Below are 15,315 nucleotides of genomic sequence, written 5' to 3' on the forward strand. Positions count from 1 at the left end.
CTTTTTGAATTATGGTTTTAACAGGGTATATGCCCAGTAGTGGGATTGCTGGGTCATATGGTAGTTCTATTTTTAGTTTTTTAACCTCCATACTGTTCTCCATAGTGGCTGTATCAATTTACATTTCCACCAACAGTGCAAGAGTGTTCCCTTTTCTCCACACCCTCTCCAGCATTTATTGTTTGTAGATGTTTTGATGATGGCCATTCTGACTGGTGTGAGGTGATTGATACTTCACTGTAGTTCTGATTTGTCCCAGATGTGGTCTATCATCTTGGTGAATGTTTAATGTGAGCTTGAGACTTTGTATTCTGTTGTTGGATAAAGCAGTCTATAGATGTCCATTTTATCCAGTTGATTGATGATGTTGTTTATTTCAACTATATCTTTACTGATTTTTGGCTTGGATCTGTCCACTTCTGATCAGGATTGTTGAAATCTCCAACTCTGACAGTGAATTTATCTATTTTTATTAGTTTTTGCTTCACATTGTTTGATGCTGTTTTTAGGCACATGCACATTAAATGTGTTATATCATCTTCTTTTATATCTTCATAAAGTTGTTATATCTTCCCTTTGTCATAATCTAATGCCCTTCTTTATTACTGATAACGTTCCTTGCTTTGAAATCTGCTCTTTTTGAAAATTATATAGCTGCTCTTGCTTTCTTTTGATTAGCATTAGTGTGGTGTATTTCTCTCCATCCATTTACTTTTTTTTTTTTTTTTTTAAAGATTTTTTGGTGTGGACCAGGACCATTTAAAAAATCTTTATTGAATTTGTTACAATATTGCTGTTTTATGTTTTGTTTTTTTGGCCCCAAGGCATGTGGGATCTTAGCTCCATGACCAGGATCAATCCTGCACCCCCTGCATTGGAAGGCAAAGTCTTAACCACTGGAACACTTGGAAGTCCCTCCATCCATTTACATTTAATCTGTATGTCTTTATATTTAAAGTGGGTTTCTTGTATATAACATATTGTTTGTTTGGTCATGTTTTTAGATCCACTCTAACAATCTCTATTTTTAAATAGGTACATTTAAATAACATTCAAAGTGATTACTGATACATTTCTATTAATAGCTATCATATGCATTACTGTTTCTATTTGTTGCCCTTGTTCTATTTTTGTCTTTGATTCTTTTTCTGGCTTTTGTAGTTTTAATTAATAGCATTTTCTATGATTCCATTTCTCTCCTTTCTTAGCATATTAGTTATACTTTATTTCCCACCTTGTTTTTAGTGGGTGCCCTAGAATTTGTATATACAATTATAGCTAATCCAATTCTGTCAAATAACACATCACAGGTAGTGTACCTTATAGTAATAAAATAATCCTAAGTCCTTCTTCCTGTCCTTTGTATCACTGTTGTTATTCATTTCACTTATATATAAGCATATACATTAGCATACATATTCATAACACAAATAAGCATACATAATCGAATACATTGTTGGCATTTGGAAGAAACCGTTATCTGTTAGATCAACTAAAAATAAAGAAAAGCTTTTATTTTTTTATTTTTATTTTTTTTTAAAATTTATTTATTTATTTATTTATTTATGGCTGTGTTGGGGCTTCGTTTCTGTGCAAGGGCTTTCTCTAGTTGTGGCAAGCGGGGGGCCACTCTTCATCGCGGTGCGTGGGCCTCTCTCACTATCGCAGCCTCTCGTTGCGGAGCACAGGCTCCAGACGCGCAGGCTCAGTAATTGTGGCTCACGGGCCCAGTTGCTCTGCGGCATGTGGGATCCTCCCAGACCAGGGCTCGAACCCGCGTCCCCTGCATTAGCAGGCAGACTCTCAACCACTGCGCCACCAGGGAAGCCCAGAAAAGCTTTTATTTTATCTTTAGTTATTCCTTCTTCACTGCTCTTCCTTATTTTATATAGATCTGCGTTTTTGACCTATATTGCATTCATTCTCTCTAAAGAACTTTTAACATTTCTTGCATGGTGAGTGTACTGGCAACAAATTCCATCAATTTTTGTTTGAGAAAGTGTTTATTTCTTCAGTTTTGAAAGAACAGTTTTGCAGAGTACAGAAATCTATGTTGGTGATATTTTTCTCTCAAAAATTTAAATAGTTCACTCCAGTTTTTTCTTGCTCACATGGCTTCTGAGTAGTTAGATGTGATCCTTATTTGTTCCTCTGTAGATAAAATGTTTCTTACCTCTGGCTTCCTTCAGATTAGCTTGGTGATCTCTGAGTTTCCTGGATCTGTGGTTTGGTGTCTGACATTAATTTGGGGGTAATCTGTTGTTGTTTGAAATATTTCATCTTTTCCTTTATTTCTTCTATTGATATTACCATTGTACATATGTTATACCGTTTGTAGTTGTACCAAAGTACTTGCATAATATATTGGGTTTTTTTTTTTTCAGTCTTTGTATTTGCCTGCCTTTCCAATATGGGGCAGCAGTTTGCCCTCTGTCCTCCAGTCTCTTATGAATCCAAGAAGTTTAAAAATTTTCAATATCTGTTCAACTTCTTACTTGCTGCTAGGATGGAGTGGTGACTTCCAGCTCTTTAAATGCAGAACCAGAAACAAAGTATTGATGTGCACTTGGAACATTCACCAAGATATATCAAATGCTGGGTTTTAATATATTCACAAGGTCTGAAATCATACAGGGTATGTTCTCTAACAGAATTATAAATAATTAAAAATAGTGTATCCCCCCAAATACTTGGAAATTAAATAGAAACTTACTTAAAAATTTTAATTAAAATCATTAAAACACTTAGAAAACTTAGATTAAATAAAGCTTAATTCTTATAAAGATTAATCACTTATAAAACTAGTATGAAGGTTAAAAGACAAAAGTAGTAAAAATAACTATAATAGTTAAGTGATACACAATATAAAAAGATGTAAAGTGTGACATCAAAACCCTGAAATGTAAGTGGGGGAGAGTGAAAATATAGAGCTTTAGAATGTGTTCATACTTAAGTTGTTATCAACTTCAAGGACTGTTTTGTTATATGTAAACCTCATGGTAACCACAAAGGAAAACCTATAATAGATGCACAAAAGATAGAGAAAGGAATCTAAGCATACCACAAAAGAAAATCATCAAATCACACAGGAAGAGAGCAAGAGAAGAAAGGGACAGAGAAACTATAATACAGCCAGAAAACAATGCACAAATGGCCATGAGTATGTACCTATCAATAATTACTTTAAAAGTAAATGGACTACATTTCCCAAAGATAGAGTAGGTGAATGGATAAAAAACCAACCAACCAACCCAAGACCAATGTATATGCTGTCTACAAGTAACTCACTTCAGATGTAAGGACACACACTGACCGAAAGTGAAGGGACTAAAAAAGATAATCCGTGTAAATAGAAACCAAATGAAAGTTGCAGTGGCTACATTTATATTAGACAAAATAGACTTTAAAACAAAGAAAGACTGTAATAAATGACAAAGAAGGGCATTACGTAATGATAAAGGGGTCAATCCAACAAAAGGATATAATATTTGTAAACATTTACGAGCCCAACACAGGAGCACTTAAATATATAAAGCAAATATTAACAGACTTAAAGGGAGAAATAGATAGCAATACAGTAATAGTAGGGGACTTTAATACTCCACTGTCAATAAATAGATCATCCAGACAGAAAATCAATTAAGAAAACATTGGCTTTAAATGACATGCTAAACCAGATGGACTTAACAGAATATACAGAAAATTTCATCCGAAAGCAACAAAATACACATTCTTCTCAACTTCACAGGAACATTCTCCAGGACAGATTTTAGGCCACAAATCAAGTCTTAATAAATTTAAGAAGATTGAAATCATATCAAGCTTCTTTTTTTGAGCACATGGTATGAAACTACAAATCAATTACAAAACAAAGAAACAAACAAAAAACTGGAAAATTCACAAATATGTAGATTAAACAACATGCTACTGGACAACCAAAGGGTCAAAGAAGAAATCAAGAGAAATAAAAAATACCTTGAGAAAAATAAAAACGGAAATACAACATACCAAAACTTATGGAATACAACTCTTAGATGGAAGATAAGCACCTAGAAAGAAACAAGAAACAAGAAAAATCTCAAACAACCTAACTTTACACCTTAAGGAACTAGAAAAAGAAGAAACAAAGCCCTAATTAGTAAAAGGAAGGAAATAACAAAGATCAGACTGGAAATAGATTAAAAAGACAATAGAAAAGATCAATAAAACTAAGAGCTGGATCTTTGAAAAGTAAACAAAATTGACAAACCTTTATCTAGACCCATCAAGAAAAAGAGAGGACTCAAATAAAATAAGAAATGAAAGAGATGTTACAAGTGATACCACAAAAATTCAAAGGATCATGAAACTATTATGAACGATTATATGCTAACAAATTGAATAGCCTAGAAGAAATGGATAAATCCCTAGAAACATACAGAAAATCTGAGTAGATCAATAACTAGTAGGGAGATTGAATCAGTAATCCAAAACCTCCCAACAAACAAAAACTCCAGGACCAGATGGCTTCACTGGTGAATTCTACCAAAATTTAAAGAATTAATACCAAACTTTCTCAGACTCTTCTAAAAGAACAGAAAAAGAAGGAATGCTTCCAATCTCATTTTACGAGGTCAGCATCACCCTGGTTCCAAAATCAGACAAGGACACCACAAGAAGAAAAGTTACAGGACAATATCCTTGATGAACATAGATACAAAAACCCTCAACAAAATATTAGGAAACTGAACTCAAGAATACATTAAAGGGATCAGACACCATGATCAAGCAGGATTTATTCCAGGGATCCAAGGATGGTTCAACATCTGCAAATCAATAAATGTAATATACTACATTGTCATATGATTTTTATCCTTTATTTTGTCAGTCTCAATAGATGGAGAAAAAGCTTTTGACAAAATTCAACACTCATTTATGATAAAAATTCTCAACAAAGTGGGTATAGAGAAGATTCACATCAACATAATAAAGGCCATTTGACAAGTCCACAGATAACATGCTCAATGCTAAAAAGCTAAAAGCTTTTCCTTTAACATCAGGAACAAGACAAGAATGTCCCCTTTTGCCACTTTTATTCAACATAGTATTGGAAGTCCTAAGCAGAGCAATTCATTAGGCAAGAAAAAGAAATAAAAGGCATCCAAATCAGAAATAAGTAAAACTATTTACAGATGACATGATATTATATATAGAAAATCCTAAAAACTCCACCCAAAACTATTAAAACTAATAAATTCGGTAAAGTTGCAGGATACAAAATCAATATACAGAAATCTGTGGTATTTCTATACACAAATAACAAACTGTCAAAAAGGAAAATTAAGAAAACAATCCCATGTACAATTGCATCAAAAAGAATAAAATACTGGGGAATAAATTTAACCAAGGTAGTGAAAGACCTGTACACTGAAAACTATATGACACTGAAGAAAGAAACTGAAGAAGACACAAATAAATGGAAAACTAGTCCATGCTCATGGATTAGAAGATTACTGCTAAAATGTCCATACTCTCCAAAGCAAATTACAGATCCAGTGCAATCCTCATCAAAATTCCAATGGCATTTTTCACAGAAATAGAACAAACAATCCTAACATTTGTATAGAACCACAAGAGACCTTGAACAGCCAAAGCCACCTTGAGAAAAAAGAACAAAGCTGGAGGTATCATGCTTCCTGACTTCCAAATATATCACAGAACTCTAACAGAACAGTATGGTAGTGGCATAAAAACATATATAGATCAATGGAACAGAATAGAGAAACCAGAAAGAAACCCATACACATATGGTCAATTAATTTACAACAAAGGAGCCAAAAACCTACAATAGGGAAAGGAGTCTCTTAATAAATGGTGTTGGGAAAACTGGACCACTATCTTCTACCACACACACACACACACACACACACACACACACACAAAAGCTCAAAATGGATTAAAGATTTAAATGTAAGACCTGAAACCATAAAAGTCCTAGAAAAACATAGGTGGTAAACTCCTTGACATCAGTGTTGGCATTGATTTTTTGGATTTGATATCAAAAGTAAAGGCAACAAAGTCAAAAATAAAAAAGTGGGAGTACATCAAACGAAAAAACTTCTGCACAGCAAAGGAAGCCATCAACAAAATGAAAAGGCAACCTACTGAATGGGAGAAAATACTTGCAAATCATATATCTGACAAAGGGTTAATATCCAAAATGTACAAGGAACTCATACAATTCAATAGCAAGAAAATAAACTATCCAATTAAGAAATGGGCAGAGGATCTGAATAGACATTTTCCCAAAGAAGCCATACAAATGGTACATGAAAAGGTGCTCAACATCACTCATCATCAGGGGAATGCAAATCAAAACCACAATGTCACATCACACCTGTTAGAATGGCTACTATCAAAAAAAGAAATAAGTATTGGTGAGGATGTGGAGAAACGGGAAACCTTCTACACTGTTGGCAGGAATGTAAATTGGTGTAGCTACTATGGAAAACAGTATAGAAGTTCTACCTATGACCCAGTGATTCTACTTCTGGGGATTTATCCAAAGAAAAGAAAAAACATTAACTCGAAAAGATATGTGCACACCCATGTTCACTGAAGCATTATTTATAATATCTAAGATATGGAAACAACCTAAGTGTCCAACAATGAAGAAATGGATAAAGAAAATGTACATACATACATGAAGGAATATTCAGCCATAAAAAATAAGGAAATCCTGCCATTTGGGACAACATGGATGGACTTTGAGGGCATTATGCTAAGTGAAATAAATCTGACAGAGAAAGACAAATACCGTATGAGCCAACTTATATGTAGAATCTAAAAAACAAAAACAAGAAAACTGAGCTCATGAATTAGAGAGAGAACAGATTGGTGGCTGCTAGAGGTGGGGACTTAGGGTTGGGTAAAATGGGTGAAGGGGGTCAAAGGTACAAACTTCCAGTTACAGAATAAGTAAGTCATGAGGATGTAATGTACAGTATGGTGACTACAGTTAATACTGTACTGCAAATTTGAAAGTGCTGAGAGATCTTAAAAGTTCTCATCACAAGAAAAAATTTTCTAACTATGGTGAGGGATGTTAACTAGGCCTATTAACCATTTCACAATATATACAAATATCATTATGCTGTATACCTGAAACTAATGTTATCTGTCAATTATACAATTAAAAAAAACAAAAAAAAGTGTGGAAAGATAATCTAGAAAGGAGAAATTATTTCAGACATATGGAGATAAAAGTCTTATGAACTAAATTGAAATATTTAAATAAAATGGATAAACTCCTAGAAACATATAAAATGTATAGGAATAACTTGAATAGACTCATAAACTGTAAAAAGTATATTAGAAATAGTAGTCAAGGACCTGTCCTCTGAAAAAACCTCAGGTCCAAATGTTTTTATTCTATCAAATTCTACCAAACTTTCAAAATAGCTAATTCTATTTTATGCAAGTTGTTCCAGAAACCAGAAAACAGGGGAAGTGGGAGGTCTTCCCAGCTCATTCCTTGAGATTAGTGTAATACTGATTCAAAAACCAGAAACAAACAAAAAACCCAAACCAAGAGAATAAAAAGGAAAATTATAGGCCCATTTTGTTTATGTATGCAGATTCAAAATCCTAAATAAAGCAATAGTTAAATGAATACAACAGAGCACTAAAAATAATATATCATGAACAAGCAGGATTTGTGCCAGTAATGCAAGGATTGTTCAATATCAGAAAAATCCATCAATATACTTCTCTATATTAATAAAATAATGGAGTAAAACATTTCATGATAATTTTAGTTGAACCAGAACAATCATTTTGCAAAGTTCAACACCTGTCTATAATTGTTAGTAAACTAGAAATAGAAGGAAATATTCTTAATGAGGGAAAAGCTATGTATACTCAAACCCTATGTATACTCAAACAGTATATATCACACTAAATGGGTAAACCTTAGATGCATTCCCTTTAAGATAAGAAACAAGATTAGGACATCCTTATCACCACAAATGTTTAACACAGTATTGGAAATCCTGACTAACACTATTAAGAAAAACGTGAAGGGACTGGAAGGAAAAAAAAGTATATCCCCCAAATATTTAGAAATCAAAACACCTCTAAATAATCCAGGGATCAAAAAAGAAATCATAAAGGAAATAAGAAAATATTCTGATTTGAATAACAATGAAAAGATAAAATCTGTGGGAATCACCTAAAGCAGTACATAGAGGGAAATGTGTAGTTTTAATGCCTTTATTAAAAAGGGTTAAAAATCAATTTATCTAAGCTTCAAAAAAGCCATAAAAGAAGAGCAAATTAAAACCAAAATAGAGGGACTTCCCTGGTGGTCCAGCAGTTAAGAATCCTTGCTCCCAATACAGGGAGCACAGGTTCGATCCCTGGTTAGGGAACTAGATCCCACATGCTGCAACTAAAGATCCCACATGCTGCAAAGAGCCTGTGTGCTGCAACTAAGGCCTGGTGCAGCCAAATAAATAAATGAATAAATGTTAGAAAACAAAATCAAAATAGAAAGGAATAATATAGATGAGAGCATAGGGCAATAAAAATAAATGGGTAAAATTAACAAAGCCAAAAGTTGATTCTTTGAAAAAATTAATAGACTTTATTAAACCCCTAGCAAGATTGGTCAGGTAAAAAGTCTAGAAAAAAAGCTACCAATAAGCAAAACCAATACATATCCTATAGTCACTATAAGGATAATCAAAGAATATTCTGAACAACTTTATGTCAAAAATATTGGAAATTACATGAAATGGACAAATTCCTTAAAAGATACAACTTATCAAATTTCACAAAACAGAAAATGTGAATAATCCTGTATCTGTTTCAGAAATTGAATTTGTGATCCACAATATTCCCCCCTGCAAAAAAAACACCCCCCAAACCCCTCTAACTAGGTCCAGATGACATCAATGGTGAATTCTTCAAAACATTAAAAGAAAAAATAATAACCTCATAAACTCTTCCAAAAAAGGGGAGGAGGGAACACTTCCCAAATTGTTTTGTGAGGCCAGCATAACCCTAATACCAAAACCTGACAGAGATGGTATAAGAAAATGAAATCACAGATCTATATCCTTCATAAGCACGGATACAAAAGCCTCTAACACAATATTAGCATATCAAACAGCAATATATAAATAGATAACACATCATACCCAAGTGAAATTTATTTCAGTGATATAAAGTTGGTTTAACATTTGAAAATCAACCAAAATAGTTCACCATAGTACCAAGCTAAAACATACAAAACCATATGATCATCTTGAAAAATGGAGAAAAAACATTTTCAAAACTCAACACCTCATGGTTCTCACCATGTCTATTTAACATTGTACAGGAAGTTCTAGCCAGCGCAATAACGCAATAACAAGAGACAAAAGCCATGAAAATTGAAAAAACTGAAACAGTTCTCAGATGACATAATTGTGTACATCAAAATCAAAAGCGTTCTACACAAAAGTTAAAAAAAAAAAGAAAAATTGAATGAATTTAGCAAGGTTGTTAAGTTACGAAGTAAAAAGCACAAAAATTAATTGCATTTATGTATAACAGTAATGAGTAATTGGAAGATAAATTAAGAAACAATTCTACTTACCACAGCACCAAAAACCTTAAAAATTTTAAGAGTTTAACAAAGATTTGCCAGATGTCTATAATGAAGACTACAAAACCTTCCTGAGAAAAGACCTAAGATAAATGGAGAGATATACCATGTTCATGGATTAGAAGAGTCAATATTAAGACGTCAGTGCTTTCAAAATTGATATATAAATTCAGAGCGATCCAAATCAAAATCGTATCAGGATTTTTTTTAAAATAAATTCATCAGCTAGCTGATTCCAAAATGTATACGGAAATGCAAAGAACCTAGGATAGACAAAACAATCTTGACAACAGAGTTGAAGGGCTTACACTACCTGATCTCAAAGCTAGGCATAAAGCTATAGTAATCAAGACAGTGTGCTACCGGTGTAAGGATAAATGAACAGAATTGGAGAATCCAGAAATAGACCCACATTTATACAGTTAACTTTATTTTATAAATTTTTTGGCCACACTGCGTGGCTTGTGGGAGCTTAGTTCCCCAACCAGGGATCAAACCCATGCCCCCTGCAGTGGGAGCATGGAGCCCTGATCACTGGACTGCCAGGGAATTCCCCAGTCAGCTAATTTTAAAGAGGCACCAAATGAATTCAATGGAGATAGAGAACATTTTCAACAAATGGAGCTAAACCAAATAGATACTCTTATGGGGGTTGGGAGGAAGAAAGATCCTCAATCCTTGCCTCACATCTTACACATAAATGAATTTGAGATGGATCATGGACTTAAATGTAAGAGGCTGCTTTCAGAAGAAAACATAGGAAATTATCTTCATGAACTTGGGGTTGACAAGAATATTTTAGATAAGACACAAAAAAACACATAACGATAAAGGAAAAAAAATGGACTTCATCAAAATAAAACACTCCTGCTCCCCAAAGTCACCAGTAAGAAAATATACAGGCAGAGCACAGACTGAGAGAAAATGCTAGTAATACATACATCTGACAAAGAACTTACTAACATCCTTATGAAAAGGATTCCAACCATTCTGTGATGAGACAAGCAACCTAATGAAAAAAAATGGCCAGAGCCTTCAATACACATTTCAGAAAAAAAAAAAAGGATAAATTGTCAGTAAGCATATAAAAAGGAGTTAAACATCATTTGTTATGCAAATTAAAATCATGAGATATAATAAAACAACTGGAACTCTCATTATTGTACACAAATGCACATAAAATGGCACCTGCAGTCAATTAGGAAAACTTCTGGCAGTTTCTCATAAAATTAAACATAAACCTACCTTATGACCCAGCAATTCTACTCATTATTTAATAAGAGAAATGAAAACACGTCCACGAACAATGTTCATAATAACTTTATTTGTAATCACCCCAAACTGTAAAGAACTCAAATGTCCATAAACCAGAGAAAGGATAAATTGTGGGATGTTCATGAAAAGGAACACTACTGAGTAGGAAAAAAACCTCCAAACTATGGATATATGCAACAACATGTATGAACCTCACAGACATTGTGAACAACAAAGTCAGATGCAAAAGTGAACATGTATAATTCCATTTATATGAAATTCAAGAACAGGTGAAACTAATCTATGACAATAGATAACAGAAAAAAATGGTTGCCAAGGGCAGAAGGGGAGAGAAATAAATTTCCTGCACACTTTCTGAGATGATAGAAAAGTTCTCTATCTGGACTTGGATTAGGATCACACAGATGTATACAATGTCAAAATAAATAGAACATAATCCTAAAATCTATGCACTTCACTGTCTACAGATTTTACTTGAATACAGACCGTTTTACCTTAAAAATTAGTATTAAAAATCTGACATCAGGGCTTCTCTCGTGGTGCAGTGGTTAAGAATCCGCCTGCCAAGGCTGGGGACACGGGTTCAATCCCTGGTCCAGGAATATCCCACATGCCGCAGAGCAACTAAGCCCGTGCACCACAACTACTGAGCCTGTGCTCTAGAGCCCGTGAGCCACAACTACTGAGTCTGCATGCCACAACTACTGAACCCGCATGCCTAGAGCCCGTGCTCTGCAACGAGAAGCCACTGAAATGAGAAGCCCACGCACCACAACGAAGAGTAGCCCCCGCTCGCTGCAACTGGAGAAAGCCTGCGTGCAGCAATGAAGACCCAACACAGCCACAAAAAAAAAAAAAGAAAAAATCTGACATCAGATTTTTTATCAGATCTGCCACTTCCAAAAACAGCTGTTCACACAGACATGTGAACTCACCTCAATTTACAATAGCTTTGTTCTTTGAGTCAGTTACTCTTCAAAATAAAACTTGAATTGTTTTCAAATTCACTAAATTTTCTAGTGAAATGCTGCTCATAAAATTTTACTTGCCCTAAATTTCTTATTAAGAACATGATTCAGGGACTTCCCTGGTGGCGCAGTGGTTAAGAATCTGCCTGCCAATGCAGGGACACGGGTTTCAGCCCTGGTCCAGGAAGATCCCACATGCTGCAGAGCAACTAAGCCCATAAGCCACAACTACTGAGCCTGCACTCTAGAGCCTGCGAGCCACAACTCTGAGCCTGCGTGCCACAACTACTGAAGCCTGCATGCCTAGAGCCTGTGCTCCGCAACAAAGAGAAGCCACCGCAATTAGAAGCCCGCGCACCGCAACGAAGAGTAGCCCCTGCTCGCCGCAACTAGAGAAAGCCTGTGTGCAGCAACGAAGACCCAACACAGCCAAAGATAAATAAATTTATATAGAAAAAAGGAACATGATTCATTATGTTGTACACTAAAAGTTAAAGACCGAAGTACCCTAAAGATAGTCCAAACCCTCAACTCTTTTTAAAATAAAAACAGATGCCGAGATAAATTGACTTGTCCAGGATCATGTTCTTGTTTCATTTCAGAAATAAAAATACATGTATTATACATTGTCACCCTTTGTAAATACTAACACGCAAAAACAACAGCTTACCTTTTTAATAAACGTAGATGAAATAATTACGTGGCAACTGAAGCATTAGAAACAATGACAACATCATTAGGTTAGAATATTTTTTAGAAATAAATGTTATATATTTTATATATATATATATTTTAAATGTTATATTTTAAAGCACATTTTTTTTTTTTAATTTTTAAAAACTTTAAATTTTTTGGCCGTGCCACGCAACATGTGGGATCTTAGTTCCCCGATCAGGGACTGAACCCTGAATTGGAAGCATGGAGTCTTAACCACTGAACCGCCAAGGAAGTCCCAGAAAGCACATATTTTCTATTCAACTAAGGCATTTCCAAATTTACACTGGCTGGTTTTTCATGAATGATACATTTTCTAGTTGAAGTGTGTTCGTCTTTACAGTTGGTGCATTTGAATCAGACAGCTTTTCAGGAACTGTACCGATAAGCTATAAAACTTGGGTAACAAAAGAACTTCTGGATTTTTGAAAACTGCAGTTAGTGAAAAGCATAATGGAATTTCTGTACTCTAATGGAGGGTAAATGTAGTAAAATTTAGCTAAAAAACCCCCCCCAAAACTTGGCAGTGCTGGTTGTGACGAGCAGAGAGAGGATTAAAATGCATTTAAATAATGGAAAAAGGCTTTTACTTACATAGGAAAGTTTTTATTTGATAAATATAATTTCATAAAGTTTAAAAAATTACTGAGAGCTGTACAATAGGTATACTACATTTACTGACAATGCGGATAATTTAGATATTAGACAGCCACAGTGTCTGAGGTCCAAAATTTTAAACTGAGTGTTGCGACAGTATTTCCAACTACTAATTATTCATAAAAATCTAAGTCACCATTATTACAAACATATCATTAGTTATGATCTATTTTTTGCAGGAATATCATTCAGGTTATCTCACATAAACAGCACTTTAATAATGTTGTATTTTTATGAAAATAGATGACTCATATCAGGATAGAAATAAAAATGTCTCTAAAGGGGGACCAAAATTAATAAAACACGTTTTACATAACTCTTTGGTGTGTTAGTTTTATTAATGCCTGCTTGTATCATACTCCAAATTGACCTTTACAGGAAAAACACAAACATGGATGATTTTCCCTTTCTCCCCAGTCCCCAATAACTTTTCAGAGCAGCATATGTTAAAAACTTTTGGTATTAATTATAAATTTTTTAGTGGCCGTGACTCCTGCCTATCAGATAGAGTCTGAAGCTTACCACAGAAGCCCAATTTCACAATCTTAACGCAGTAGAAACGACCCTGGTCTGAGTAAGGTATTCCCTAACTGGATGATTTGCCTCTGTTTAACCTCCTACTCAGGACAGTGCCAGAGTTTGGATCAGGTCTGGGAAGCCTTTGGACCTCAGGGAGATTAAGACCCAAGGAGGAGGCTAGTTAAGAGAAATTCAAACTAAATTCTCCCCTTTTTTCTTCTCAACCCCACAGAAAGGCTGGGTAGCTATAGTTCTCCTGGCCCACACTCTACTCCTTCTGGGGTGAGCCTAATGCTTGCTAAAGCTGAGGCAGGGTGCTAAGTCACCTAAAGCAGCTGATAGGCAATTTTGGAAACTGACTTGGTGCTTGCTGCTATCTTCAGGGCTACAGGCTACAGGCTTCAGGCTAGGCAAAAGCAAGCAAGTGAGGCAAATAGATTTGAGACCACTAACTAGCAGTAACACATGTAGCATCGTACCCTGGTTTTGGCAGATAAGAGTAAGTTAATTATCAACATCATACTTTCCAAAGAATTTTAAAGAAATATGCAAGGGAGAAAATTTCTGATTACTCATTACGCAGTAATAGTTTTACAATATGAATATTTAGCACTAGAAAACTACTGCAAGTTTGTAGACAACAGTTACTTTCTTAAATAAACAGAAGAAAACCCCTTTCTTACAAGATTATCTTCCTTTAAATGGAGTAGGTTTTGAACAACAGACTAGGAGAAGCATGTCAGCGGATGCTATTAACTTTTTTCAGATATAAAATTCCTACATAACTTCAAATACTGAACGCAGAACATTGCATCAATCACACCTTGAGCACCATATAGGCTAGCTGACCTCATGCCTTGCTGTAGTTGATCAGAGACTGCTTGATGGCTTTGCAGTCCTTCCCTGGTGTTAGTAGTCAGTTAAACTGATGGCAAATAAACACTGTAAGGTAGATTAATGCAGGGCTACTGAACGTCATTATGTTATATGAACATTTTATAAGACATTCTAAGAAAAAGCAAATTCTGTATTATTCTCCACTAATACTCTACTGAATATTTTCTGCAATATTTCCTCTTCTGGAACATGAGCTGGTAAGGGTACACACTGTACATTTTATTATCCCTTTACTGTATTTGCAGGATAACAGTATCTTCCTAAACTCAATCTAAGTTAAAGAAGGGCTATTTATGAAAATTAATATTTAGGCTGAAATTCATAACCTAATATCCTTGCATTATTGAAACAGACAAATGTTACATTAGCAAGAAAACAGTTTACCAGTGAACAAAGGTAAAGTCTTAATTCTACCATTCTTTCCCTACCAGCCCAATTCCAGAAGTCTTATATATTCATGAAATGGGAAAGGGGTGGAGGGTTGTGCAATAAACCTACAGAAAGGAATTATCATATTCTCCAGGGAAAATTTTGGCAACACCTTACTTAACCATTTCCATACAATTTTGAATGTATATGTACACAATAATATGCTTAGGGATGGGTAACAGTTCTTTAATAATCATTTCCAAGTTTTAAAACATTACTTTTTATCAA

Source organism: Eubalaena glacialis, chromosome 6 (assembly GCF_028564815.1).
Source record: "Eubalaena glacialis isolate mEubGla1 chromosome 6, mEubGla1.1.hap2.+ XY, whole genome shotgun sequence".
Lineage (NCBI taxonomy): Eukaryota > Metazoa > Chordata > Mammalia > Artiodactyla > Balaenidae > Eubalaena > Eubalaena glacialis.